Below are 25,644 nucleotides of genomic sequence, written 5' to 3'. Positions count from 1 at the left end.
TCTCATAGAATCAGGTCCAGACACTTTGAGTTTTTCCAAAATATGGTACCATTTGAACATCAAGTTCAACATTGGTTTCATTTTATTTTCCAACCTCCCCTACATGTTGCACAGCCAGAACGTGACTGCAGGCAGTATCTGTCAAGTTTAGCAAACAATGATACGGTAACGTAGATGTACTCACTAAATTACTCAAGTCACCTAAAAGAGCAAACGGTAAACCTAATAGAGCAGACATCCACTTTTCCCGTAGACATATCTGTGATAATTAAGGGCTGGTTATCCAATGTGAAGATTTAATCCAGCTCTCTTGCTTTTCTTCCTCCTGCCTTATGACTATTCTGATGTTCTACTTCACACCTTCCAGTACGAGGTGGGTAGAAGGAGAGGAGTAAAACTCAAATTTGCAAAATAAGGAGGTGAGTCCGCAATTTGGGAGTTTTAGTGGAAGAGGAAATGAAGTTTCATAGAATCGCCGAGACTGATTTTTATCCCTCTATCCTTTTTTGCCATTGGTCTGGATCACTGAAAGTCGCTCAGGATCCAAGGAACAATATTTAGGAATTCAAAGTGTAAAATCATCACCGGTATTTTTTTTTCTGCTGAGTGACTGAATTTTCTGTAAAGCTCATTACTGTTCCTCATTTCCTAAAGCAGCCATAAATGTTGCCTTATATCATAGTGACTTTACTTCAGTAGGAATTGAAGGATCCAGGAAATACATTTATTTTAATGGCTAGTGCCCTCAGCTATTTTTAGCTTCATGTGAAATTCAATGAACACCCCAGAAATGGTATTTTGTCCTCCAGAACCTTCCCCATCAGTTGCATGCTTCTTGTGGGTAGGGTATGTCTTATGCTTCTGCTGCATTTCCCAGGCTTTTGGTACAGTGCATTGCATTTGATAAATGCCATTACCACTGTTGTAAAGATATTTAAGGGAAATTTTCTCCTTTCATTTTTGCATGGTATTTGGTAAGTACTTACTAAGCACTGGGATAGATACAAGATAATCAGGTTGAACACTGTTCATATCCCTCATGCGGCGTAGAGTCTTCATCCCCAATTTTACAGATGAAGTAACTGAAGCCTAGAGAAGCTAAGTGACTTGCCCAAGGTCATACAGCAGACAAATGATGGAGCTGAGATTAGAACCCAGGCTCTTCTGACTCCCGGGCCTGTATTCTATCCACCAGGCCATGCTGCTTCCCCACACTTCTTTCACAAATTGGAATCTCTTAACAAGATTACACTTTGCCACACTTCCCTCTCTCTACATTTAGAAAATCACTATATTTTTGCATTGCCTCATCAACGTGAGAAATATGTACCTAAGACAGACTTTGTTCTTGAGAGGGGTACTAGTGACAGTGAAATCCTACCCATGTGTGACTGGAAGGACTGATACCCACCCAACAATTACTTAGACTGGGAGCCCCATGTGGGACAGGAACTGTGTCTAAACTGATTTAACTTGCAGCATGGCATAGAAAATAGAGCACAGACTTGGGAGTCAGAAGGTCATGGGTTCTAATTCCTGCTCCACCACTTGTCTGCTGTGTGTCTTTGGGAAAGTCCCTTGACTTCTCTGTGCCTCAGTTACCTCATCTGTAAAATGGAGATTGAGACTGTGAGCTCCATGTGACACAATTTGATTGACCCTACCCCAGCACTTAGTACAGTGCCTGGCACATAGTAAGCGCTTAACAGATACTGCAATAATAATAATAATAATAATAATAATAATAATAATAGCATTTATTAAGTGCTTACTATGTGCAAAGCACTGTTCTAAGCACTGGGGAGGTTACAAGGTGATCAGGTTCTCTCACGGAGGGGCTCACAGTCTTAATCCCCATTTTACAGATGAGGTAACTGAGGCCCAGAGAAGTGAAGTGACTTGCCCAAAGTCACTCAGCTGACAGTTGGCGGAGCCGGGATTTGAACCCATGACCTCTGACTCCAAAGTCTGTGCTCTTTCCACTGAGCCACGCTGCTTCTACACTAGTGTTTAGAACAGTGCTTCACACATAATGTACTTAACAAATTCCATTTAAAAGAAAACAAAATTCATTTGGACTTAGATCTAGCTCTGCCACTTGGCCAGGCCTGTCACTGTTTTTCATAGAGCCTCTTGGTATGTATGATATTTAAATGAAATCTTTATTCAAGGAGAGCAATCTCAAGTACTTAGTACAGTGTTCTGCACACAGTAAGCGCTCAATAAATACGATTGAATGAATGAATCAATATTTGCTTGCTGGGCAAGTGTCTTTGTTGTCTCCCAACAGTCTATTACTCTACAGGAGTGCCAATTTTTTACACTGTTCAGAGGGAACAGAATCGCGGTAGATCTTTAAGGAGATGAGGTTTCAAGACCACAGGAGCTTCCAGAGATAGAAATCAATTTTGCATCCACTTAGCCAAAAAGCTACTGCTTAATTCTGTTGGGTACTGAGAACAGATCCATCATTACTTAGTTCCTTAAAAGAACAAAGTATTCACTTATTGCAGCATCAGAGAGTCTAAATGTTTTTGGGGGGTTTTTTGCCCAGCCCAACCTTTCCTTTTTTGGTGAAGTGGGCCAGTGGAAAATCAATTGCTTAATTAATCAATTAGTGGCATTTACTAAGCACTACAGGCAGAGCACTGTACCAAGTGCTTGGGAAAATACAATAAAACGGAGGTGGAAGGTATGTTCCCTGCCCACAAGGAACTTGCAGTCTAGAGGGGGAGATGGATTTGAAAATAAATTACAGATACGTACATAAGTGCTGTGGGGCTGAGGGTGGGGTGACTACCAAGTGCTTAAGGGGACTAGATCCAGTTTCAGGGGCAGTGAAGAAGGGAGAAGGAATTAGGGAAATGAGGGCTTGGCGAAGTCCTCTTGGAGGAGATGTGATTTTCAACAGATAATCAGGTCCCATATAGGACACTTAGTCTGAGAAGGAGGGAGAACAGGTATTGAATCCCCATTCTGCAGATAAGGGAACTAAAGCACAGAGAAGTTAAGTGACTTACCCATGATTCCACAGCAGACAAGTGGGGGAGGCAGAATTAGAACCCAGGTCCTTTGACTCCCAAGCCCGTGCTCCTTCCACTAGGGCACATGCTTCAATCAATCAATCATTTCTATTGAGCTCTTACTCTGTGCAGAGCACCATACTAAGCGCTTGGGAGAGTACACTACAACAGATCTGGTAGACATGCTCCTGGTCCACAGGGAGCTTACAATCTAGAGGACTCTCCAAGACCTCCATCCCTTGAGAGAATAAGGAAATCCTTTTTTTCCACTTAAAAGAACCTAGAAGTCTGAACTCAGTCTCCATTGCCTCTCCTTTCTGGGAGTCCTTAAAGGTTTTCTGGCGTCAACTCTACCCGAGTGGAAAAAAAGTCTCTAAAAACTGACATTTCTCTTTATCCTTCGTCCTCAATCTACCCATGACCGATCATTTCTATGCTGCAGGATACTTTTTCAATTGGAGAGAAAGTTATCTGCCTGAGTTTCTGCCAGCTTAACTCTTATCTTAACTCTGTGAAGTCTCTGTTACCAACCTTATACAGAGTACAGGGCTAACTATGCCTCTTAAAAAAAACCTCCTAAGGCATCTTGTGGCAGAAAAAGCCCAATAGAGAAAAGGATGCCAAACACTCTGATTAGTAAAGCATTCTCTGAAAGGGTTGTGATATAACAATATAGCATTTAATACAGTGCTTTGCACATGGTAAACACTCAATAAATACAACTGAATGAATGAATGAATCACTTGCTCCAAATAAAGAAATTACTAATTTCTTAAACAATGAAACACAAATAACCTAGTTGAAAAGCTGGTGAGAGACAAGAATAATCCAAAGCCAAGCTTCCTCAGAGGGGAGCTAAAACTACTGGTTTTTCCCCATTGTCCTCATCATCATCATCACCATCAATGGTATTTATTGAGCACTTTTTGTGTGCTGAGCACTCTACTAAGCACTTGGGAGAATATAAGATGACAGAATTAGTAGAAACATTCCCTCCCCTCAACGATTTTACAGTCTAGAAGGAGAGACAGAGATTACTATAAATAAATGCTACCATTCACTCGTTTTTATTGAGCACATATTGTAGGGAGAATACTGTATTAAGTAATCCCTTGGACGGGTATGATTGAGTAAAAGTCATGGCCCCTGCCTTTACAGGGTTTTATCACCTAACAAGGCACATGGAAGATACAAGTCATTCACTGAATACTTGGAGGAGGTGAAAGGAATAATTCATTGCTGTTGAGAACAAAAGTGTAGAAAAACAAATAGAATAGATAAAGGTAAACGAATATGCCTCTGCAAAGGTGATAGAGCTGAACATAATGCTAAATACAATTGTCAGATGGAAGTTGCCAGGGGAAGTGGATTTTCAAGAGGAATTTGAAGACAGAAAGGGAACACAGAACGGAAAGACTTTTGAAGGGGAAGGGAGTTCAAGGCTGCAGGAAGGGAGTGATTAAATGAACTGCTCTGCACACAGTAAGCACTTAATAAATACGATTGAATGAATGAATGAACGAGGCACAATAAGAAGGTGAGTTTGGGAGAAAAGGCAAGTCTAAGGTGGGGAGTTGTGGGAAATGAGTTCTGATGAGAGAGTTTATGGGCTGCCCTTAAAACCAACGATCAGGAATTACCACTTGATGTGGAGAGGAATGAGTCACCATTAGAGGTTCCTGAGGTTTGAAGACACACGTGTGTAACAACATTTTATTAAAAGGATCCAGTCAGCAGGAAGAAACGTAGTTTGGAGAAGGGCGGGGATGCTTGACAAGGAGTGACTTGCAGACAGTAGTCAGAGCTTCTCTTAGCCAATCTAGGCCTTCTACCCTTAACTCTAAGGGAAGCAGTAGAAGAGAGAGGGAGAGATTTGTGGAGCCACAGAGTGCAGTTTCTCTATCACTTTACAAATGCATATATTAAACACCTCTCGGCTGGTGGCATTCCTTTAGGATCTTAATGGACAAAAAACAACGAACTTCTGACAAAACTAAATGGTTTTGGTACGGGCAGTCTGTGTATCACAGCTGTGAAGGCAGACTTCTCAGATGTCACAGCTGGCTTCTACAGCAGTTTCATCAGCATCACTGAGACAGTTTAACAACAAATGACATAACAGGATCACAAATAAAAAGATCCTGGATCTCAGAGCAGTCTTTAAGTACTTAAACTTCATCAGGAGTGGTAGGAAAAGAGAATGAATGACCGTGGGACACTGAGGCAGTTGCTGAATGATGAAAGATGAAGAAACTTCAAACAGAGCGAGCAGAAGAAATGTTTTAAGATATGATGAAGCTTAAGTTTAAATAATGTGCAAAGAGGTGGATTAAGGGGAGATGGCAACAGAACAGCTGGTTTTGTGTGCATCAAAACGGAAGTGATAGTTCTACCCAAAACATCTTGGAGAAAAAATGATGTTATGAGGAAAAATTCAACACAAAGCAAGTGACTAGCCAAGGACTATATGCCCAATATGGCCAGAGTGTGGTCAGGAATGATTTATGCTTATGTTTTCACACATGAAACCTTGACATGAGAGAGTACTGTTGTGGAGATCTGGAAAGAGTGCAACTCCACTTTGGTTACTCTACCAGTCAATGGCATTTATTGGCAGACAGACTCCTTGAGTGATAGATACTGTAGTTGGACTTGGGAGAGTACAGTAGTACAAAACACATGTACCCTGCCCTCATGGAGTTTGCAATCTAATGACATTCTTAATTTGAGTTGGTGATGGCAATAATTTTGGCATATGTTACACAAATACTATGTGCAAAGCAGTGTGCAAAATGCTGGATGGAATGAAATCAGATACTGTCCCAAATGGGAGCCATTCTAAACTCTACAGAAGAGAAAAGGGTTAATAATGATGATATTTGTTAAGTGCTGACTATGCTGCTATGCAATTTATTAAGCGCTGGGGTGGATACAAGCAAATCAAGTTGGACACTGTCCCTGTCCCTGTGGAGCTCACAGTCTCAATCCAAATTTTACAGATGAGGTAACTGAGGCACAGAGAAGTGAAGTGACTTGCCCAAGGTAACATGGTGGACAAGTGGTGGAGCTAGGATTAGAACTCAGGCTGTCTGGGTTACCACAAAGCACTGTAAATGGTTCCCAGCCAGCAGCTGGCTGGGGAGAGCTACAGCATCACTACTCATCATCATCATCAATGGTATTTATTCATTCATTCATTCAATCATATTCATTGAGCGCTTACTGTGTGCAGAGCACTTTACTAAGTGCTTGGGAAGTACAAGTTGGCAACATATAGAGACGGTCCCTTCCCAACAATGGGCTCACAGCCTAGAAGGGGGAGACAGACAACAAAACAAAACATGGTCAGGTATTCAAGTCATCAGAATAAATAGAAGTAAGCCTAGATGGACATCATTGACAAAATAAATAGAATAGTAAACATGTACAAGTAAAATAGAGTAATAAATCTGAACAAACATATATACAGGTGCTGTGCGGGGAAGGAGGTAAGGCGGGGGCGATGGGCAGGGGGAGAGAAAAAAGGGGGCTCAGTCTGGGAACGACCTCTTGGAGGAGGTGAGCTCTCAGTAGGGCTCTGAAGGGACGGAAGAGAGCAAGCTTGGCGGACGTGCGGAGGGAGGGCATTCCAGGCCAGGGGAGACGGAGTGGACGGGGGTCAAAGCAGGATAGGCGAGAATGAGGCACAGTGAGGAGGTTAGCAGCAGAGGAGCAGAGGGCTGTAGAAGGAGAGAAGGGAGGTGAGGTAGGATGGGGGAGTGGTGATGGAGAGCCTTGAAGCCGAGAGTGAGGAGTTTTTGTTTGATGTGTAGGTTGACCGGTAGCCACTGGAGATTTTTGAGGAGGGGAGTAACATGCCCAGAGCTGTTTCTGCACAAAGATGATCTGGGCAGCAGCTTGAAGTATAGACTAAAGTGGTGAAAGACAGGAGGATGGGGATTCAGAGAGGAGGGCTGATCATCATCATCACCATCCAATCGTATTTTATTGAGTGCTTACTGTGTGCAGAGCACTGTACTAGACCAGCGTTTGGGAAGTACAAATTGGCAACATAATAGAGACAGGCCCTACCCAACAGTGGGCTCACAGTCTAAAAGGGGGAGACAGAGAACACAAACGAACAACCATACAACAAAACAAAATAGAACAGATCATGTACAAGTAAAATAATAAATAAATAAATAGAGTAATAAATATAGTCCAAACATTATATACATATATACAGGTGCTGTGGGGCAGGGAAGGAGGCAAGATGGGGGGGATAGAGGAGGGGGGACGTTATTATTATTATTATTATTATTAAATACGATTGTATTGATGATTGAGGGAGCAGCGGCGCGCTGAAGGGCGGGGGCGGGGAGCGCGAGCTCGGAGCGCGCCACCCCAGTAATCCAGTCGGGATAGGATGAAAGATTGAACCAGCAGGGCAGCAGTTTAGATGGAGAAGAAATGGTGGATCTTGGCAATGTTGCGGAGGGTAAGACAGGCAGGTTTGGTGACGGATTGGATGTGAGGGGTGAATGAGAGAGCGGAGTCAAGGATGACACCAAGGTTGCGGGCTTGTGAGACGGGAAGGATGGTAGTGCCATCTACAGTGATGGGAAAGTCAGGGAGAGGGCAGGGTTTGCGAGGGAAGATAAGGAGTTCAGTCGTGGACAGATTGAGTTTTAGATGGTGGGCAGACATCCAGATGGAGATGTCTTGAAGGCAGGAGGAGACACGAGCCTGAAGGGAGGGAGAGAGAGCAGGGGCAGAGATGTAGATTTGGGTGTCATCAGCGTAGAGATGGTAGTTGAAGCCTGGGGAGAGAACAGAACGGTACCAAGAATAGACCCTTGAGGAACCCCTACAGTAAGGGGATGGGAGGGGGAGGAGGGAGCTTGCAAAGGAGACTGAGAATGAACGGCTGGAGAGATAAGAGGAGAACCAGAAGAGGACGGAGTCTGTGAAGTCAGCACTTACTGTGTGCACAGCACTGTACTAATCACTTGGCAGAGTACATTACAAAAGAATTGGAAGTTGCATTACCTGCCCCCAATGAGTTTACACCCCTGTCTACTTCTGTCAAAGGGAATAGGGCTGTGGTCACAATCAATCAATAATATTTATTAAGCCCCTTACTCTGTGCAGAGCCCTGTACTAAAAGCTTAGGAGAGTACAATAGAACAGAGTCAGTACTGTGAGGTCTGATTCTCAGCCTTCCAATTAGCCACAGTCAAATAGCCTTAGTATGCACTCCCACCTCCAATCCTTCTGGGCCCCTCTTCTCCTTTGACCTTCCAGCCCTTTTGAGAACCAGCTGCCATCCTAGGTCTACCCCCATCTCTTTTCTGGTCTGGATCCTATACTCCCATCCTGAATTCATCCTCACTTCCTCTCTGAGCTCTGCACCCCACTGTGCTGAAAGGGTAAGGATAAACTTAGTACACTGACCCTCATTACCTATTCCAGGAAAAACCTAACAAACATCCCATCATCCCTCAAAGACATTTAGAGCCACAGAAGAAGGAAACAAGTGTTCAAACAACAAGACGGAAGGCATTTGCTGCCAAACACAATATCTTTCTCCAAGTTCCACTCCTCTTACTGTTCAACTCCTGACACTTGCTGGATGATAATCCCCAACTCAAAATTGAATTGCATGGACAACACGTGTGATCCCAGGGAGCCCCTCAAAATCATGCAGAGTTGATAGTCTGGATCCAAACCTAGCGAACCATTCATTCATTCAATCGTATTTATGTATCAACTCAGAGAACTCGACACGGCCAGAAGAGTCACACACACTGCTCTAGCTATCTTTACAGTCCATCTCTACCACAAAACAGACCCAACAGAAATATTTCTACTATGGACGACTTACGTATGGATGCGTGAAAAGAGCTTCAACATGGGACTTGCTCCTTGGAAGGTAGCAAACCAGATTGGATTGCTATTTCCATTTCTGCTTCTGACTTCCTTTTGGGGCAAGTCATCTAGCTTTTCTGTGGTTTCAATGTCTTCCTTGATGTTCATACCATACTTGTCACTAAATAAAATGGTCCGGCAAAGTCTTTGGAAACGGAGAGCACGACAGACCAAAAAGCATCAGCCTTAAAGTACATACTGCCAATTCAGTTTACCCACACTCCTGAGAAGCATTTTGGCATCCCATGACAAAAAGTCTTGGATGGTTTTCTTTCTTCTTTTAGTAGTTATTGTCATGAATTCACAGTGGAGAGTGAATGCTCAATGGCTGGGAATCCACAAATGCACATGTTCGAAGAGGTAAAGAGTGAGTCAATTTCATCACCCTACCCTTCCCCTGCCAGGCACAAATAGGAGCCACAGCATCAGATCAGCAGGGCCAGTTCCGCACATATCCTCTCAGAGTTAAATTAATTTGACTCTTGCTGGACTCCACAGTGCAGTGAACCAGACACAAGAACAGAAATTACCCTGGACGTCGAGTGATAAGGTGAGAATGAACATGCAAATTTGTAATTATTTTTCTCTAGCGAAGTCATCATGGTCTCGAGAAAAAAATTGTGAGACTCTATGAGGGGACAGTATCCGCATCAAGTTCAACAAGCTAGAGGTCTGAAATTATTTTAATCCACAAGAAGAAATAATTCCACTCATTTCCAGCCCAATAAACATGGGCGATCTACAATCCTTACCCTCCCGGAGTCAAATAACAATAGGTACATGAATGAAATCTCACTAGCCCAAGCTAATTTGAATTAGTAGGTTCAGTAGCCTAAAAAAACCATGAGTTTAAACTCCTGTCTACTTCTGTCAAAGGGAATAGGGGCTGTGGCCACAATCATTAATATTTATGAAGTGCTTACTGTGTGCAGAGCACTGTACTAAGAGTTTGGGAGGGTACCACATTATAGAGTTGGTACTGTCTTTGCGTCCACTTCTATTCATTCAATCGTATTTTATTGAGCGCTTACTGTGTGCAGAGCACTGTACTAAGCTCTTGGAAAGTACAATTCAACAACAGTAGACAATCCCTGTCCGCATCGGGCCCACTTTTATGACTATCAGTGCTCGTAGCAGAGAGGAGTAGCTTCTAAAAACGGGAGCTGTGCTCCAGCATGACCCCTAGACTGCTTGGGCTTTTCACCTGACTGAGCTGCCCAAATCCTACCTCTTGGCATGTTCTCTCCCCAGCCAACCAGTGATGTCCGAGTGTGGAGAAACAGCAAGGCCCAGTGGAAGCGCTTAGTACAGTGCTCTGCACACAGTAAGCGCTCAATAAATACGATGATGATGGAAGGGAGCACGGGCTTGAGATCAGAGGGACCTGGCTTCTAATCCCAGCTCTGACAACTGTTTGCTGCTGTGTTGACTCTGGGCAAGGTCCACTTAACTTTTCTGTGCCTCAGTTTCCTCAACCGTAAATGTCGATTTTGATACCTTTTTAAATATCTTTAATATGATTTTATTTATTTATTTATATTAATGTCCATCCATCTCCACCTCTGGACTGTGAGCTCACTGTGGGCAGGAATCTGCCTCTTTGTTGTTATATTCCCAAGCGCTCAGTACAGTGCTTTGCACACAGTAAGCACTCAATAAATACGACTGAATGAATGAATTACCTGCTCTCCCTCCTTCATCATCATCATCAATCGTATTTATTGAGCGCTTACTGTGTGCAGAGCACTGTACTAAGCGCTTGGGAAGTACAAGTTGGCAACATATAGAGACAGTCCCTACCCAACAGTGGGCTCACAGTCTAAAAGACTTCCCAGACTGTAAGCCCCATGAGGACAGGTACTGTGTCTGACCGAATTAACATGTGCTTAACCCAGCACTTAGAGTACTGTTTGGCACAAAAGCACTTAACAAATAACATAAAAGACTCCCTAAATAAGTTGCAAGTCCCCAGGACTTCCTCTTACTGCGCCCAAGGGCCTTGTGTCGAGCTTAATATGAATGGAATGAAGAACATGAATAGAGCCAGAAGAAAGCTCAGAAAATCCCCAATCAAAAGGACAGTTGAGATCCTGGACTTTTGCATCTCTCTCCTTGGCTAGACCTAGGCCAGCCTGCCCACTTGTACCTACGTCTGGTTAACATCTCCTCTGAGCAAGAGTAATACGATTTCTAAAATTAACAGAACCCTGCAATCTAACACCAACCATGCCGCGGAAGAATCAAAATGCTTCCTCCTCCCTGTTTACCAGCCCAAAAAGCATCAATATAAAATTCTCGGTCCTAGGGTTCTGAGTCCCCTTCCCAGCTTTATGAACTTCTTGCCTGCAGTCTTATCGAAATGATTACCTTTTCTCTCCAAGTTGGTGCAAAAATTTTAAAATGAATTTTAGGCCACGTTGCCAAAATTCTGATCGTTCCGTGCTACTGTCATTATTTCTCACAGTGAACAATTACAGAGATAATGGCTCGAGGGAAGGAGACGGCCGTGTGGCCTAGGTGGAACAAACTACAAGCCTGGTAGTCAGAAGGATCCGGGTTTCTGACATCCGGCTCCGCCACTTATCTGGTTCTGTGACCTTGGGCCAAGTCACTGTTACTTCTCTGCGCCGCGGTTACCTCGGCTGTAAAACAGGGGTTAAGACTGTGAGCCCTGCTTGGGACCTGGTCTGTGTCCAACCTGATTAACTTGTATCTACCCCAGCGCTTAGTATGGTGCCTAGCACAGAGCACTTAAGAAACACCATTAAAAAAAAAGGGAGGCAGAGGGAAGGAAGAAGGGGGAAAGGGAAAAGGGAGGGGAGACAGATTTGTAAGGGAAGGCCTCACGATACATGCGTCTGACTCCCGTTATTTTCCAAATCAACTGCAGAGTCCCACCTTTTATCCTGTAATGGAACCTAACTTGCTCATTCCCATTTCACCCTCCCTATTTATTGCAACCACAAAGTAAACCACGGTGGCGGTGGCCGTCCCCTGAGTCAAGCTGGCTAAAGCCAGTTGCAGAACCTGTTGGGTTAGAGTACAATGCTACCTGTGACATGGTGCTCTGGAATTTCACTCCTGGCATTGACAGTGACTTTGGAACTCACTGCCTACAAAGATTCTGCTAAAACCCAAGGAAGACTGCCTTCACTGGGGAATCACACATGACACACCCTCTTGCCCAGTACTTCTGTTTACTCAAGGGCAAATGCCCGGAGGAGCAGCAGCTCCCAAAAATAACTCTCTGATCTGTTACCACATGAATGTGTGGTGCTACTGTCAAAAAATCAGAAGAAGAAGGTTTATTTCCCTGGCACGTGTAGTGGCATGCCCAGTGGGCACCTGTTCAAAAACTCAGATGTATACGAAGGAAATTCAGCATTTTATAGACATCCATGGACGTCGTCCATCTTTTTCCATTCAATAACTTCACTTTCAAGCAAGGGCAGGCGTAGGAACCTGCATCCCCAAGAAGAGCATACTTTAAATAGAGTATCATAGCCCCAGGTGTAAGAATCAATTTACAAGCTTCTGCCTTGGCACATGTGACCTGCTCATTACTTGTTGGCAGTGACTGACTTCTAGGGCAGTTATCAGTTTTGGGGGTCTAGGCATTTGATATCATCTCTTATTTCAGTTGTTTCCTGAGATGATGCTCATTATTTTAAAAAATAATAACACCTCTACTTAGTCCGTAGGCCCCATTTGGGGATAGGAAACATGTGAGTCCAACCTGATTAACATGTATCTACCCCAGCGCTTAGTACAGTGCTTGGCACATTGTAAGCACTTGAATGCCATTATTAATTATTTACATTATGATTAGTGTAAATCAGTCTGAAGGAAAAGGTTCCTGGCATTATACTACGATCATTCCAATTTTAAATATCACGGAATTGTAAAATCAAAAATGAAATTGAGTTTACAGATGATCTATTTACTTTGGGAACTTATTCTGTGGAACCTATACAATTAAAACATAAATTGTGATCCAGCTAACATTCTTCCCTGTTGAGTGTTGTCTACGTAGTCTCACGTGCAGATGCATTAAAAAAAGAAACCAAAAAAATCCCAAACAAATCATTCAAACACAGAACATCTGCCCAGACACGTACGAATGGACACAAAGGATATCACAACTATCGCTCTTTCAAAGAGTTCTTAATGTGAAGACCTACCTTGGCTTGTGAACCGTTCTCTCCTGTGATCCTAAATCACTGTCCCTCATCTGGCTTCATTTAAAACTCTATTTGCTGCCCCTATTTTTAGACACTGATCAGTGATAAGACTGAGCAAAATACGACACTCTCTCTTCCTTTTCCTCATTCAATTCCTGAAGCAATAGCAAGGCGGAAGTATTCTGAGGGGCAATCGTCATCACCTCCAACTCCAACCGGGGATTAGTGACAGCGCCGTCAAAACCCACAAAGTGACTGACATTTCAATCACCCCACCCCTCGGCCTTGGGAGGGCCAACAACAACAACAACAACACATCCGACACTCTACTCTCTCGGCATAAGAATAAAATTCATTAAAAAGCAGAAAGGGCATAAAAGAGGACAACCCCGTGAAACCCCACATGGCCTTTGCGGAAAAAAAACTGGGGGGAGAGGGGCAAAGGGGACGGACAGGAGTTGAGACCCAGGGTTCGGTAGGTGCCAAGGTTGTTGTGTGTGGTGTGGTGTGGTGGTGTGGTGTGTGTTGGGATGCGGGGATCTTTTCTTCGTGCCCTTCCAGGGAGCCGTTGCCACCATCTTCAGAATCCCCCTGGCACCCAGAAACTTCCTCATCATGGAAACTTTCCACCGGGCACCGACCGGGAGAAGATGCCAACCGGCATTTCACCAGGATACTGTCAAGCAGCGGCTTGTGGGCCCCGGCCCATCGGCGGGCATTGCTTCGGAAAATCGGGGTCCCCGTCTCCCTCCCCGGCCCCCCCGGTGGCCCTCTCCACCCTTGGGCTGCAGGTAGGGAAGTGTAGTAGCCCGTGCCCCCCCTCCCAACCACCCCAACTTTGGGACCCCACTCCTCCGTGGCCTCTGTCACCCGTGGGGCTCCCTAGCCCCCATCCGGCCGCCTGGAATGGCCCTCCAAGTTTATTTCCAGCGCTTAGAGCAGTGCTTTGCACGTAGTAAGCGGCTTAATAAATACCATCATCATTATTATGATGATGATGATTTCCGACGATCCTCCTCCCCCCACTCAACCCGAAGAAGGGATTTGAGAGGGACAGGTTGCCTTTCCTGCCCAACCTCGCAGCCCCCCTCCGGCCCACTCAGGACCGGCCAGTTTCTCTTCTAAATCAGCCGGAGAAACCGAGGCAGCCTGAGCAAGCACTGTCCTTCCCCGGCTATTTCAATCAATCAATCAATCAATCAAGCGTATTTATGAGCGCTTACGGTGGGCAGGCACTGTCCTAAGCGCTTTCACTTTTATTGGCGAATAAAACAAGTTCCCCCAAAATAAAAAATAAATGATCCCCCCCCCGGCCCTCTCTGCCCCCTTCTCCCAACCCGGCCGGAGCCCACCCTGCTCCCCTCATCCATCCATTCGTTCCATCGTATTTATTGAGCGCTTACTGGGTGCAGAGCACTGTCCTAAGCGCTTTCACTTTTCTTGGCGAATAAAACAAGTTCCCCCAAAATAAAAAAAATAAATGATTCCCCCCCCCCCCCGGCCCTCCTCTGCCCCTTCTTCCCAACCCGGCCGGAGCCCACCCTGCTCCCCTCATCCATCCATTCGTTCCATCGTATTTATTGAGCGCTTACTGGGTGCAGAGCACTGTACTAAGCGCTTACCCAGGCCAGGGTTTCCAGCCGGTCCTTAGTCCGGAGTCAGTGGGAGTCCTCCAGGGTGGTGAGGCTGCTTGTCTGTGACCTGGATTCCCCTCGATCCCTCTCCCGGAGCTCCCTCTTTCTCCCTCTTTCTTCTCTCTCTCTCCTCTTTCTCCCGTCCCTCTGCCTCCCTCCCTCTCCCTCACACAGCACCAGTAGCAGCTGCGGCGGCCAAGGAGTCAATTCAACCCCGCCAGGGGCGCAGCGAATGAAATGCCATCTTGGCCGCCGCCTCCAGGAGGGCGGCCGAGCCTGCCCTCCCCCTCGACCCATCTTGGCCCCCTCTCACATCAATCAGTCGTATTTACTTATCATCATCCCTCATCATCAATCTGTATTTATTAATCATCATCATCATCATCATCAATCGTATTTATTGAGCGCTTACTGTGTGCAGTAGCACCGACTAAGCGCTTTGGGAAGTACAAATTGGCAACATCTAGAGACAGGCCCTACCCAACAGTGGGCTCGCAGTCTAAAAGGGGGAGACAGTGAACAAAAACATACTAACAAAATAAAATAAATAGAATAGATATGGACAAATAAAATTAAATAAATAAGAGTAAATAGAGTTAAAAAAAAATGTACAAACATATATATATCTATATATGCAGGTATATATATTAAATATATAAATTAAATAAATAAATAAATAAATAGAGTAAAAAAATATGTACAAACATATATATATATATGCAGGTATATACATTAAATATTCAAATAAAATAAATAAATAATAGAGTAAAAAATATGTACAAACATATATATATATGCAGGTATATATATTAAATATATAAATTAAATAAATAAATAAATAGAGTAAAAAAAATATGTTACGAAACATTATATATATATATATCAGGTATATATATTAAATATATAAATTAAATAAATAAATAAATAGAGTAAAAAAAATATGTACAAACATATATATATATGCAGGTATATATATTAAATATATAAATTAAATAAATAAATAAATAAATAGAGTAAAAAAATATGTACAAACATATATATGTATATACATATATATTATGATATTGCAGGTATAAATATGCTCAATATATTTATTGAGCGCTTACTGTGTGCAGAGCACTGGACTAAGCGCTTGGGAAGTACAAATTGGCAACATATAGAGACAGTCCCTCCCTGGGCGAGGGCAGGGCCTAAGGCGACTCGATCTGCCCTTCCCGGATCCCCGGGATTCTCCCTCCTGATCGCTTCCCCGCTGTCGCCGATTTGTCCTTCCCCAATCAATCAATCAATCGTATTTATTGAGCGCTTACTGTGTGCAGAGCACTGTACTAAGCGCTGGGGAACTACAAGTTGGCAACATATTAGAGACAGTCCCTACCCAACAGTGGGTGTCTCCCCCTTCTATCAATCAATCAATCAATCGTATTTATTGAGCGCTTACTATGTGCAGAGCACTGTACTAAGCGCTTGGGAAGTACAAATTGGCAACATATAGAGACAGTCCCTACCCAACAGTGGGCTCACAGTCTAAAAGGGGGAGACGGAGAACGAAACCAAACATCCTAACAAAATAAAATAAATAGAATAGATATGGACAAATAAAATAAATAAATAAATGTGAGCCCACTGTTGGGTAGGGACTGTCTCTATATGTTGTCAACTTGTACTTCCCCAGCGCTTAGTACAGTGCCCTGCACTCAATAAGCGCTCAATAAATACGATTGAATGAGTGAATGAATGAATATCCCGCAGGGACCCCCCCCTTCCCGCCCCCCGGGAACTTAATAATAATAATAATAATAATAATAGCATTTATTAAGCGCTTACTATGTGCAAAGCACTGTTTACAAGGTGATCAGGTTGTCCCATGTGGGGCTCACAGTCTTAATCCCCATTTTACAGATGAGGTAATTGAGGCCCAGAGAAGTCAAGTGACTCGACCAGTCACACAGCTGACAAGTGGCAGAGACGGGATTTGAACCCATGACCTCTGACTCCAAAGCCAGGGCTCTTTCCACTGCTTAATAATAAAGGCATTTATTAAGCGCCTACTATGCGCAAAGCACTGTTCTAAGCGCTGGGGGATGTTTGGTTTTGTTCTATGTTTGGTTTTGTTTTCTGTCTCTCCCTTCTAGACTGTGAGCCCACTGTTGGGTAGGGACTGTCTCTATATGTTGCCAACTTGTACTTCCCAAGCGTTTAGTACAGTGCTCTGCACACAGTAAGCGCTCAATAAATGCGATTGATTGATTGATTGATACAAGGTGACCAGGTTGTCCCTCGTGGGGTTCACAGTCTTAATCCTCATTTTACTTTGTTAGTATGTTTGGTTTTGTTCTCTGTCTCCCCCTTTTAGACTGTGAGCCCACTGTTGGGTAGGGCCTGTCTCTAGATGTTGCCAATTTGTACTTCCCAAGCGCTTAGTACAGTGCTCTGCACATAGTAAGCGCTCAATAAATACGATTGATGATTTTACAGATGAGGTCACTGAGGCCCAGAGAAGTGTAGTGACTTGCCCAGAGTCACACAGCTGACAGGTGGCGGAGCCGGGATTAGAACCCACGACCTCTGGCTCCCAAGCTCGGGCTCTTTCCACTGAGCCACGCTGCGATTTGTACACATCCCCAGCGCTTAGTACAGTGCCCTGCACTCAGTAAGCGCTCAATCAATACGATTGAATGAATGAATGAGTATCCCACAGGGACACCCCCTTTCTGCCCCCCGGGCCTCAGGAACTTAAATCTAATAATAATAATGAATCCGGGAACTTAAATCTAATAATAATAATAATAATAATAATAATAATAGATCCCCGGGATTCTCCCTCCTGATCGCTTTTAGACTGTGAGCCCACTGTTGGGTAGGGACTGTCTCTAAATGTTGCCAACTTGTACTTCCCAAGCGCTTAGTACAGTGCCCTGCACACAGTAAGCGCTCAATAAATACGATTGATTAATTGATTGATTCCCCGCTGTCGCCGATTTGTATTTCCCCAGCGCTTAGTACAGTGCCCTGCACTCAGTAAGCGCTCAATAAATACGATTGATTAATTGATTGATTCCCCGCTGTCGCCAATTTGTATTTCCCCAGCGCTTAGTACAGTGCCCCGCACTCAGTAAGCGCTCAATAAATACGATTGAGTGAATGATTGAATATCCCACAGGGACACCCCCTTCCCGCCCCCCGCGAACTGAAATCTAATGACAATAATGATAATAATAATAATAATAATAATAATAATAATAATAATGGCATTTATTAAGCGTTTACTATGCGCAAAGCGCTGTTCTAAGCGCTGGGGAGGTTACAAAGTGATCAGGTTGTCCCACGGGGGGGCTCACAGTCTTCATCCCCATTTTCCGGATGAGGTAACTTGAGGCCCAGAAAAGTGACTTGCCCAAAGTCACTCAGCTGACAACCGGCGGAGTCGGGGTTTGATGTACATATCTGTTCTATTTATTTTATTTTGTTAGTACGTTTGGTTTTGTTCTCTGTCTCCTCCTTTCAATAATAATAATAATAATAATAATAATAATAATAATAATAATAATAATTGGCATTTGTTAAGCGCTTACTATGTGCAAAGCACTGTTCTAAGCGCTGAGGAGGATACAGGGTAATCAGGTTGTCCCACGTGGGGCTCACAGTCTTCATCCCCATTTTACAGATGAGGTAACTGAGGCCCAGAGAAGTGAAGTGACTTGCCCAAGATCACACAGCAGACACGTGGCAGAGCGGGATTCGAACCCATGACCTCTGACTCCAAATAATAATAATAATAATGTTGGCATTTGTTAAGCGCTTACTATGTGCAAAGCACTGTTCTAAGCGCTTGGGGGGGATACAAAGTGATCAGGTTGTCCCACGTGGGGCTCACAGTCTTCATCCCCATTTTACAGACGAGTTCACTGAGGCTCAGAGAAGTGAAGTGACTTGCCCAAGATCACACAGCAGACACGTGGCAGAGCGGGATTCGAACCCATGACCTCTGACTCCAAATAATAATAATAATAATGTTGGCATTTGTTAAGCGCTTACTATGTGCAAAGCACTGTTCTAAGCGCTTGGGGGGATACAAAGTGATCAGGTTGTCCCACGTGGGGCTCACAGTCTTCATCCCCATTTTACAGATGAGGTCACTGAGGCTCAGAGAAGTGAAGTGACTTGCCCAAGGTCACACAGCAGACACGTGGCGGAGCCGGGATTCGAACCCATGACCTCTGACTCCAAAGCCCGTGCTCTTTCCACTGAGCCACGCTGCTTCTCTTTTAGACTGCGAGCCCGCTGTTGGGTGGGGACCGTCTCTGTATGTTGCCAACTTGGACTTCCCAAGCGCTTAGCACAGTGCTCCGCACACAGTAAGAGCTCAATAAGTACGATTGATGGATGGGTGGATTTGAACCCACGACTTCCGACTGCGAAGCCCGCGCTCCTCCTCCCGAGCCACGCAGTTTCCAAGGAAGCCCCGCTTCCCCCCCCCCCCCCCCCCCCCCCCCCCCCCCCCCCCCCCCCCCCCCCCCCACACCGCGGGCCTTCGCCCATCGCACTGGGCCGAAGATCAGAAAGCGGGCTTTTCTGCGTCATCATCATCATCAATCGTATTTATTGAGCGCTTACTCTGTGCACAGCACTGGACTAAGCGCTTGGGAAGTACAAGCTGGCAAAAAAATTGGCGTCAGTCGGGGGAGCGGGGAGGGAAGGGCCCCGAGGGAGGCGTTGGGGCGGCCGCCGAATGAAAAGGGGGGAAAGCCCAAGGGAGCGCTGGGGGCGGCTGCGCTCGGCCTCCCGCCGGCCGATTCGCCCCCGCGGCCGCTCTGCGCGCCGGTCCGCAGTGTGGGGGGGGCTCCTATAGTGCCGCTGCGGCCGCCTCGGCTCCCCTCCCCTGCTGCCTCAGCGCCGCCTCCGCGCCCCCTTCACGGCCGCCGCCGCCGCCGCCGCCGCCGCCCCGCCCCTTTCCCCACCGCCCCGCCTTTCTCCCCTGGGCCCCTCCCGCCGTGGCCTCCGCTCCCCTGCCGCCCGTCCCCGTGGCCGCGGCCCGCTCCCCTCGCCCCTTCCCCTTCCCCGCCGCCTCCGGCCCGCTTACTGCTCCCCCCCCGCCCTCCTCACCCCTTCCCCGTCGCCTCGGCTCGCTTCCCCCACCCTTTCCCCGCCGCCTCCGCTCCCCTCTCCCCTTTCCCCGCCGCCTCCGCTCCCCTCTCCCCGCCGCCTCCGCTCCCCTCTCCCCATCGCCCCTCTCCCCTCAGCCCTTTCCCCGCCGCCCCTCTCCCCTCTCCCCTTTCCCCGCCGCCCCTCTCCCCTCTCCCTTCTCCCCTCTCCCCTCAGCCCCGCTCCCCTCAGCCCTTTCCCTATGGCCCCGCTCCCGTCACCCCTTTCCCTATCGCCCCGCTCCTTTCTCCCCTTTCCCCGCCGCCTCCGCTCCCCTCAGCCCTTTCCCCGCCGCCTCCGCGCCCCTCAGCCCTTTCCCCGTCGCCTCCGCTCCCCTCAGCCCCGGTCTTCCCTCACCCCTTTCCCCGCCGCCCCGCTCCCCTCACCCCTGTCTTTCCCCGTCTCCCTCACCCCTCAGCCCTTTCCCCGTCTCCCCGCTCCCCTCATCCCTTCCCCGTCTCCCCGCTCCCCTCATCCCTTCCCCGTCTCCCCGCTCCCCTCATCCCTTCCCCCCGCTCCCCTCGCCCTTTCCCCGCTCCCCTCACCCCTCATCCCCCCCATCCCTTCCCCCCGCTCCCCTCACCCCTTTCTTTCCCCGTCTCCCCGCTCCCCTCACCCTTTTCCCCATCTCCCCGCTCCCCTCACCCCTTTCTTTCCCCGTCTCCCCTCACCCCTTTCCCCGTGTCCCCGCTCCCCTCACCCCGTCTCCCCGTCTCCCCGCTCCCCTCACCCTTTTCCCCATCTCCCCGCTCCCCTCACCCCTTTCTTTCCCCGTCTCCCCTCACCCCTTTCCCCGTGTCCCCGCTCCCCTCACCCCGTCTCCCCGTCTCCCCCGGTCCCCTCATCCCTTCCTCCCGCTCCCCTCACCCTTTCCCCGTCTCCCCTCACCCCTTTCCCCCTCTCCCCGCTCCCCTCACCCCTTTCCCCGTCTCCCCGGTCCCCTCCTCCCTTCCCCCTTCCCTCACCCTTTCCCCGTCTCCCCTCTCCCCTCATCCCTTCCCCCCCTTCCCTCACCCTTTTTCCCCGTCTCCCCGGTCCCCTCATCCCTTGCCCCCGCTCCCCTCACCCCTTTCCCCGTCTTCCCGCTCCCCTCACCCCTTTCTTTCCCCGTCTCCCCGCACGGCTGCGGGCCGCTCGCCAACGGGGCAACCTCAGATATAATAATAATAATAATAATGACATTTATCAAGCGCTTACTACGTGCAAAGCACTGTTCTAAGCGCTGGGGCGGTTACAAGGTGAGCCCACTGTTGGGTAGGGACTGTCTCTGTATGTTGCCAACCTGCACTTCCCAAGCGCTTAGTACAGTGCTCTGCACACAGGAAGCGCTCAATAAATACGATTGATTGATTGATCAGGTTGTCCCTCGGGGGGCTCACAGTCTTAATCCCCATTTTACAGATGAGGGAACGGAGGCCCAGAGAAGTGAAGTGACTTGCCCAGAGTCACACAGCTGCCAACAACTGGCAGAGCTGGCAGATCATCCCAAAGCAAAGCCAAAGGCACGCCGAGCCGTCTTCGGAAAACAAATCCTCAACATCCCAACATCCTGACAGTGTCGGGCTGGGGGACGCCGGGGTCCCGGGAAAAGCGCTCCCGGCCCCAGCTCGCCCGTTTTCAGGAAACTAGGTCAGGTCCAGGTAGCTCTCATTCTATTTCTTCTGATAGTATTCATTCGTTCAATCGTATTTAGTGAGCGCTTACTGTGTGCAGAGCACCGTACTAAGCGCTTGGGCAGTACATGTCGGCAACAGAGAGAGAGGGTCCCTACCCAACAACGGGTTCACAGTCTAGAAGACAGACAACAGAACAAGTAGACAGGTGCCAAGTGTGTCTCCCCTTTCTAGACTGTGAACCCGTTGTTGGGTAGGGACTGTCTCTATATGTTGCCGATTTGTACTTCCCAAGCGATTAGTACAGTGCTCTGCACACAGTAAGCGCTCAATAATATGATTGAATGAATGATTGAAGTCCGCACTGCACAGCGCCGGCCACCTGCCCCGCCCGCAGCCCACCTCACCAGGACAATAATATAGTAATAATGGTATTTGTTAATAATAATAATAATGACATTTGTTAAGCGCTTACTATGTGCAAAGCACTGTTCTAAGCGCTGGGGAGTTTACAAGCTGATCAGATTGTCCCACGTGGGGCTCACAGTCGTAATCCCCATTTTACAGGTGAGGTAACTGAGGCTCAGAGAAGTTAAGTGACTTGCCCAAGGTCACACAGCAGACACGTGGCGGAGCCAGGATTCAAACCCATGACCTCTGACTCCAGAGCCCGTGCTCTTTCCACTGCACCACACTGCTGCTCTAAGAAGAGCTTACTATATGCCAAGCACTGTTCTAAGCGCTGGGGGGGATACGAGGTGATCAGGTTGTCCCACGTGGAGTTCACAGGCTTAATCCCCATTTTACAGATGAGGGAACTGAGGCCCAGAGAAGTGAAGTGACTTGCCCAAAGCCACACAGCTGACAAGTGGTGGAGCTGGGATTAGAACCCATGACCTCTGACTCCCAAACCCATGCACTTTCCACTGAACCACGTTGCTTCTCTAATAATAATGATAATGGGATTTGTTAAGCACTTACTATGTGCCAAGCACTGGGGGAGATACAGGGTTATCAGCTTGTCTCACGTGGTGTTCACAGACTTAATCCCCGCTTTACAGATGAAGTCACAGAGGCACAGAGAAGTGAAGAGACTTGCCCAAAGTCACACAGCTGACAAGAGTCAGAGTCAGGATTGGAACCCACAACCTGTGACTCCCAAGCCCGGGCTCTTTCCACCAAGCCACACTGCTTCACACTAAGCCATGCTTGCTTCTCACTAAACCACGCTGCTTATTCGTGATATAGTGATAATCATGGTATTTGTTAAGCGCTTAGTCTATATCAGGCACCGTACTGAGCGCTGGGATGGATAGGAGCGGATTGGGTGGGACCCAGTCCCTGTCCCACGTGGGGCTCACAGGATGGAGACAAATAATAATAATAGTATTTGTTAAGCACTTACTATGTGCCAAGCACTCTTCTAAGTGCTGAAATCCTCCTATTTCACAAATTCCGGGGGTGCCCTGTCAAGGGCAGCTCCGGGAAGGATGGTTTCCAAGTCCAACTTCTCCAGCTGCAGCAGCTCAGCTCACGTCCTTCGCTCGGGACATCTCCCTCGGGGGAAAATCAATCGATCAATCGTACTTATTGAGTGCTCACTATGTGCAGAGCTCTGTACCAAGCACTTGGAACAGTAGTCAATCAATCAATCATACTTATTGACCACTTACTATGTGCATAGCACTGTACTAAGCCCTTGGGAGAGTAGTCAATCGAGTAATCATACGTACTGAGCACTTACTATGTGCAGAGTACTGTACTAAGCGCTTGGGAGAGTATTCATTCAATCGTATTTATTGAGCCCTTACTGTGTGAGAAGCACTGTAGTAAGCACTTGGGAGATAATTCATTCAATCGAATTTAGTGAGCCCTTACTGTGTGCAGAGCACGGTACTAAGCACTTGGAGCAGTACAATACAATTCATTCTTTCATTCAGTTGCATTTATTGTGTGCTTACTGTGTGCAAAGCATTGTACTAAGCTCTTGGGAGAGTAGAATACAACAAACAGACACATTCCCTGCCCACAAGGAGCTTACAGTCTAGAGGGTACAATGCAACAGAATTAGCAAAGGATCCCGTAGGTGATCTGAGCCGGGTGGGGGGAGTCACACTCAGGCCCCGCAGCTCCCAGTAGGGAAATGGGAAGCAGCATGGCTTAGTGGATAGCTAATCCTGGCTCTGCCATTTGTCTGCTGTGTGACCTTGGGTGAGTCACTTCACTTCTCTGTGCCTCAGTTACCTCATCTGTAAAATGGGGATTAGAAACTGTGAGCCCCCCGTGGGACAGGGACTGTGACCCGCCCAATTTGCTCGTATCCTCCCCAGCACTTAGTACAGTGCCTCGCACATAGTAAACTCTCAACAAATACCATAAAAAAAATAATGGGAGGAAAGCTTCGCTGGCTTTGCTTCGGGCAAAGTGGGTGGGGAGTTGGGAAAGGGAAAGACAGGACAGGGACACAAACACACACACACACACACACACACACACTCTCTCTCTCTCTCTCCACCACCACCCAGGACCAGTCCACAGGGAACTCGGGAATTTTGATTTCTCAAGTGACTGTGACCTTGGGAGGGCCAGCTCCACTTTTTCCATGGAAGAATCCTTCATGCAGTAGGCCTCAGGTCTGACCAGCTTTTTCCTGTGCCTCCCTGGGACTCACTTAGGAGCAAGGATATGCTTTGCTCACAATGCTCTTGCAAACAATAAGCGCCAAGTAAATACCACTGATTGATCGATTGCTTCGGAATCGATTTTTTTTAAAGCAAAGGATGACACATTGGTTCGGTTTAATGAACACTTGATTTGCTTGGTTGGATATAATTGTTTTGTTATGTCCTCCTGATCTCATTTTTCTTTAGGCCTTTCCTATTGCCTATGAAAAATTCTAACTTGACAATTAAAAAAAAATTGAAATAATCTGGCTCTTGTCTGGGTGCTTCAAACAATTCAAAAGAAAATCATGATGGAACAATAGTGTGTGGTGTATGAATGCAATTCGGGAAAAATGTCTTTTTCAGTTGCAGCTTTATTAAAACAAAATGACCAAAAGGCTATTGGGGTGAATTCCATTTGTTTGACAATGGTCAGAAGGGTAGTGAATGGATTCTAGCATTTATTTGTCAGAAAACATAAAGTACCTGAAGTACGCAATCCCAGCTGGATCGTGGCTTGACAGATTTCCAGGTGGGACTTGGCAGAGGAGTCCAGATATTCCAAGCAATCTCCAGAGCAGGAGCGAAACTAGAACGGGAAAAGAGGGTTCCCAAAAAGCTCTCCTTACCTCTCCAGAAACAGGATTGTTCCCATTGAGGTTATAACATCCGGTGGGCAGGTTATAACATTATTCACCTCTCACGTGAGGGGTGGGCCGTCATGAAAGGCAAAAGTATATAAATGGCTGGCTTTAGAGAGTCTGAAGACACCACCGCTGACATGGAACCATAGAAGTAGTAGTAATAATCATGTTTTTTGAGCTACTACTGAATGCCTCTGTACCGAGGACCAGGAAGATAGACAGGTGAACCCCCCTCCTTCTCAGGACCCAGGGGAGAGACATGCTTAAAATATACCTGAGGTAAAAAGTAAACTAGGGTGAGATAATTTCAGATTATTGTAGTCTTAACCCTTTCCCAGCTATTGCCCCCAATTGAGAGGTCCTACAGCTGAAGGCATGGTGATTAGCTTCTGGTAATCAAGCAATGGAGCCTTGCAAATGCAGCTTTAGATAAAAATAGTAAGTAATAATTGTGGTATCTGTTAAGTGCTTACTATGTGCCAAGGACTGTACTAAATGCTGGTGTAGACACAAGATAACCCGGTCCCATAGGGGGCTTCCAGTCTAAGGAGGGAGAACTGGTATTTAATCCCCATTTTGCAATTGCTGTGTGACCTTGGGCAAATCACTTTAATCAATCAATCAATTGTATTTATTGAGCACTTACTGTGTGCAGAGCACTGTACTAAGCACTTGGGAAGTACAAGTTGGCAACATATAGAGACGGTTCCTACCCAACAGTGGGCTCACAGTCTAGAAGGGGGAGACAGAGAACAAAACCAAACATACTAACAAAATAAAAGAAATAGAATAGATATGTACAAGTGAAATAAATAGAGTAATAAATACGTACAA

At 46.6% G+C, this 25,644-nt stretch overlaps 1 protein-coding gene across 5 annotated transcripts in view; it reads right to left on the bottom strand.

The window, feature by feature from the left end:
* The window catches only part of THRB (thyroid hormone receptor beta), a 331,256-nt gene extending 316,360 nt beyond the window's left edge, over positions 1-14,896 (bottom strand). For all 5 annotated transcript variants that reach the window (XM_038760822.1, XM_038760804.1, XM_038760848.1 and 2 more), the window contains exon 1: positions 14,734-14,896. The gene's annotated coding sequence lies outside the window, so the exon portion shown is untranslated. The remainder of the gene's footprint in view (positions 1-14,733) is intronic.
* Positions 14,897-25,644: the final 10,748 nt, after the last annotated feature.

This window comes from Tachyglossus aculeatus, chromosome 2, assembly GCF_015852505.1.
Source record: "Tachyglossus aculeatus isolate mTacAcu1 chromosome 2, mTacAcu1.pri, whole genome shotgun sequence".
NCBI classification, from domain to species: Eukaryota; Metazoa; Chordata; class Mammalia; order Monotremata; family Tachyglossidae; genus Tachyglossus; species Tachyglossus aculeatus.
The sequence above is the reverse complement of the archived record's forward strand: the minus strand, read 5'-3'. Positions and strand labels throughout refer to the sequence as shown.